The sequence below is a fragment of the Piliocolobus tephrosceles genome, chromosome 21 (assembly GCF_002776525.5).
Source record: "Piliocolobus tephrosceles isolate RC106 chromosome 21, ASM277652v3, whole genome shotgun sequence".
Taxonomy (NCBI): domain Eukaryota; kingdom Metazoa; phylum Chordata; class Mammalia; order Primates; family Cercopithecidae; genus Piliocolobus; species Piliocolobus tephrosceles.
The window spans coordinates 30,310,652-30,315,429 of NC_045454.1; the positions used below are offsets into that span (position 1 = coordinate 30,310,652).

Consider the following 4,778-nt stretch of genomic DNA (forward strand, 5'->3'; position numbering starts at 1 on the left):
GAGCCTTTCTAAGATGAACAAATTGGGGTAACATAATTCTTTTTTTTTTTTTTTTTGACGGAGTCTCGCTCTGTCACCCAGGCTGGAGTGCAGTGGCCGGATCTCAGCTCACTGCAAGCTCCGCCTCCCAGGTTCACGCCATTCTCCTGCCTCAGCCTCCCGTGTAGCTGGGACCACAGGCACCCGCTACCTCACCCAGCTAGTTTTTTTGTATTTTTTAGTAGAGACGGGGTTTCACCGTGTTAGCCAGGATGGTCTTGATCTCCTGACCTTGTGATCCGCCCGTCTGGGCCTCCCAAAGTGCTGGGATTACAGGCTTGAGCCACCGCGCCCGGCCACATAATTCTTTCTTAACCATTTTCAGTCTCGGCTGCCCCCAACTCCCACCCCATTCCTAATGGACATCCCACGATGTGGTCAGCAGTGTGGTACAGCATGGTGAGAAAGGGGCTCAGGGATGGGATGAAGGTCTTTCCCGCATTATCAAAATGATTAAAAAGTTGTTAAAAAAAAATGTCCAAATGGACCCGGCACGGTGGCTCACGCCTGTAATCTCAGCACTTTGGGAAGTTGAGGCGGACAAATCACCTGAGGTCAGGAGTTCGAGATCAGCCTGGCCAACATGGCAAAACCCGGTCTCTATTAAAAATACAAAAAGTAGCAGGGCGTGGTGGCATGCTCCTGTAATCCCAGTTACTCGGGAGGCTGAGGCAGGAGAATCGCTTGAACCCGGGAGGCGGAGATTGCAGTGAGCCAAGATCGCACCATTGCACTCCAGCCTGGGCAATAAGAGCGAAACTAGGTACCAAACCAAACAAAAACAAACAAACAAAAACCACAGTCCAAATGTTCTTTTCTTACCCTTAAGTAGTAAATAAGATGCATTATACAAGCAGACCCAGGTAAGGGAAAGAGCAAGTGCATCTCAAGTCTCGGCTCACTTCTTAATTAGCTGTAATTCCCGGTGCACGTTAGCCTACGTACTTCTGCCTGTTTTCCTATCCGTAAAATGCGCTAATGCTGAGAGGAGGGAGTGCTGGTGCTTTGTCCAATCAGTGGCGCTGACGTGGGAACCGCCCAGTTGGAGAGGAGGGCGTGGCTTCCGGCATTTGGTGGAGCTTTTGTGTCTCGCTGGCGCCAGAGCTTGGGATAAGTCTCTGCTGTTCTTCGTCCTCCACCTCGGGAGCCCCCGGTGACTGTCACAATCTTCGTTGCCCTGTGAGCTGCAGGTTCTGGGAGACGCACAGCTAAGATGCCAGGACATCCTGGAAGATGGGAAAAGGTGAGTGAGCGGGGTTGGGCATCCCGAGAGGAGAGAGCGGTGGGACCCTCCTCCCCACAGTCCGCTCCCGGGTCGCCCACCTGAGTTCCCGCTGGCGCAGCTCCGCCCTAGGTCTCTCTCGCCGTAAGATGGCGGCTGGGCCCTCAGCCGGGACCCCGGCGTCCCGTCCCGACCAGACTGTGCGGCGCCTTGTCTGGAGCTCCCTGGGCAGCTCTGCACGCAGCCCGGAGTATTTCCCGGATTGTTCAGGGATGCCAGGTGGGTCATCAGGGCAGAATCCTGACTCGGTGTGTGTGCGTGGGAGGAGCTGCGGCAGGTGAGACTCCCAGTCTCGTTTTTTAAACATTTTGTTTGAGACGGAGTCTTGCTCTGTCAGCCAGGTTGGAGTGCAGTGGCGTGATCACTGCAACCTCCGCCTCCCAGGCTCAAGCGATTCCCGTGCCTCAGCACACGCGAGAAGCTGGGATTACAGATCTGCGCCACCACGCCTGGCAAATTTTTGTATTTCTAGTAGAGAAGTGGTTTCACCATGGTGGAAACTGGTCTGGACCTCCTGGCCTCAAGTGATCTGCCCGCCATGGCCTCCCAAAGTGCTAAGATTACAAGCGTGAGCCACTGCGCCCAGCCTCTTCTATTAAAGGGAATCAATGCTAAAACGTTAACAAGTTTATTTGAGCAGTGATTGGTGAAATGGAAAACACCAACCATAATATGTGCCTGAGCTGCATAAAGGAAAGGGTTTTATGAAGGGCGTGTGAGAAGGCAAACCAAATTCAAAAACTGGTTACAGTTATGTAGTCATCTTATTTGTATGATTCAGGTGGAAATTTCCTGGTTATGTAATCAGAGGTTAATTGCAGGTTTATGATTGGTTAAGCCTGAATTTTGTTTCTGCCTAAAATAGTAATTTATAAGAAATCGAGTTAGGTTTTTTGTTTTTTACTTGTGAACACAGGTTACTAGAGCCACTTCAGTCTGATTTCCTGCTTTTTAATTATCTTAACACTCCACAGGAGGACTGGTTTCCTCTGTGACTTCCTAATGTATGGCAAACAGGACTTCAAATCCACTTTTTCTCCTAGCTTAACTCAGGAAATTATAAATGTCCACTTTCGTTCCTACATTCTCAAATGTAGGGATTCAGGACAACTTCCTCTCTCCAATTTACAACACTATCAACTATTTGTCCTTTATTGTACATTTCAAACACAGTGTTTTAATTGTTAATCATGTTTTTACACAGCAGTGAATGGCAGGTTTTTAAATATTTGTTTTCTGTCTGTAAATAGTTTTTTTTTTTTTTTTTTTTTTTTGAGACGGAGTTGTGCTCTTGTTGCCCAGGCAGGAGCTCAATGGCGTGATCTCAGCTCACTACAATCTCCACCTCCCAGGTTCAAGCGATTCTCCTGCCTCAGGCTCCCACCACAATGACTGGCTGATTTTTGTATTTTTAGTAGAGACTGGCTTTTGTCATGTGGACCAGGCTGGTCTCAAACTCCTGACCTCAGGTGATCCACCCACCTCAGCCTCCCAAGTCTAAACATTTTACATAAAAAAGGTAGAAAACAATCCTCTGGAACTCCACTGTTAAAAAAAAAAAAAAAAATCTCTGCACCTCTCCTCCTTTTATCTTCCCTAGGCACACATACCTTATTAGTACATATTTGGGTTGAAGTTTTGCTTTGGAGAAATTACAACAGCCTTTACAACAGCCCTCCAGTCTTTTCTTGGTCATGAGATTCAGAATGGTCTGGGATAACCCAAGATACCCACAGTGGCCATATCTCTTGGAGTGTCTAATGAATATCATTCCCTAGGTCATCTCTTAGAGGACAGCCTGAGGAGTAAGAGTATAGCCTCTCAGAAGAGGAGCTGGATGGCCTAGGCCTGTGGAAAATTTCCTTGTATACCATTTGTCTAAAAAGCTAACCACTTAGGAAATTAAAATGATTTTTCACAAAGGAACTCTTATGCACTGTTGGTGGGAGTGTAAATTAGTTCACCCATTATGGAAGCCAGTGTGGCAACTCCTTGAAGACCTAAAGACAGAAATACCATTTGACCCAGCAATTCATTATTGGGTATTTACCCAAAGCAATGTGAATCATTCTATTATAAAGACACATGCATGCGTATGCGCATTGCAGCACAATTCACAATAGCAAAGACATGAAATCAACCTAAATGCCTATCCGTGATAGACTAGATAAAGAAAATGTTGTACATATACTCCATGCCACTGTGTACCCATAAAAAAAAAATGAGATCATATCCTTTGCAGGAACGTGGATGGAGCCATAAGCCATGATTCTTAGCAAACTAACACAGGAATAGAAAACTAAATACCACTTGAACTTAAAAGAATTTGGTAGCTTTTCCAATAGTTCCCTGACAGCATTTTGATTTTGTTTGTATGTGACACCTATTATGTATAAGACATTTCGATTACACAGATGAACAGGATTCAACATACCTGCCCTACAGGAGTTTATAGTTCATTGGCATGGATAGGTGTAAATGATTAATTTATTCTGGAGAATAATACTTGTAAATAAAAAGACTTGTATTGAGGAGCTGAATGGTAGTAGTGATCAATTGTGCCACTGACATAGAGGGAAAATCAAAGAGGGCTTTATAGAGGAGGTGACATTTGAGTGAGTGTTAGGGTTTAATACAACCTTTTTTTGTGTTAATGCTGCTGGTGCAGAGTATACTCTTTTTTTTTTTAAGACTGGATCTCTCTGTCACCCAGGCTAGAGTGCAGTGGTGCCATCTCGGCTCACTGCAACCTTCGCCTCCCAGGTTCAAGGGTAGCTGGGATTACAGGCGTGAGCCACTGCACCCAGCCCCAGAGTAAAACATTATTTGCAGCCTGGCCAACATAGTGAAACCCTGTCTCTACTAAAAATACAAAAAATTAGCTGGGCGTTGTGGCGTGTACCTGTAATCCCAGATACTCATGAGGCTGAGGCGGGAGAATTGCTTGAACCCGGGAGGCGGAGGTTGCAGTGAGCCAAGATCGCCACTGCATTCCAGCTTGGGCAATAGAGCAAGACTCCATCTCAAAAAACAAAACAAAACAAAAGCCTGGGCGTGGTGGCTCATGCCTGTAATCCCCGCACTTTGGCAGGCGGAGGTGGATGGATCACAAAGTCTGGAGTTTGAGACCAGCCTACCCAATATGGTGAAACCCTGTGTCTGCTAAAAATACAAAAATTCGGCAGGCATGGTGGCGGGCACCTGTTGTCCCAGCTACCCCGGAGGCTGAGGTAGGAGAATTGCTTGAACCCGGGAGGTGGAGATTGCAGTGAGCCGAGATCATGCCACTGCACTCCAGCCTGGGTGACAGAGCAAGACTCAGTCTCAAAAAAAAATTATTAAAAAAAAAAATGTTAGGCCGGGCGCGGTGGCTCAAGCCTGTAATCCCAGCACTTTGGGAGGCCGAGACAGGCGGATCACGAGGTCAGGAGATCGAGACCATCCTGGCTAACACGGT

The 4,778-nt window shown here is 46.8% G+C and overlaps 1 protein-coding gene across 1 annotated transcript in view; it reads left to right on the top strand.

Annotated features, from left to right (window-relative positions):
• Positions 1-1,098: 1,098 nt before the first annotated feature.
• Positions 1,099-4,778, top strand: part of LOC111529528 (zinc finger protein 724) — a 59,436-nt gene continuing 55,756 nt past the window's right edge. Inside the window, exon 1 of the mRNA XM_026448860.2 lies at positions 1,099-1,282. The gene's annotated coding sequence lies outside the window, so the exon portion shown is untranslated. The remainder of the gene's footprint in view (positions 1,283-4,778) is intronic.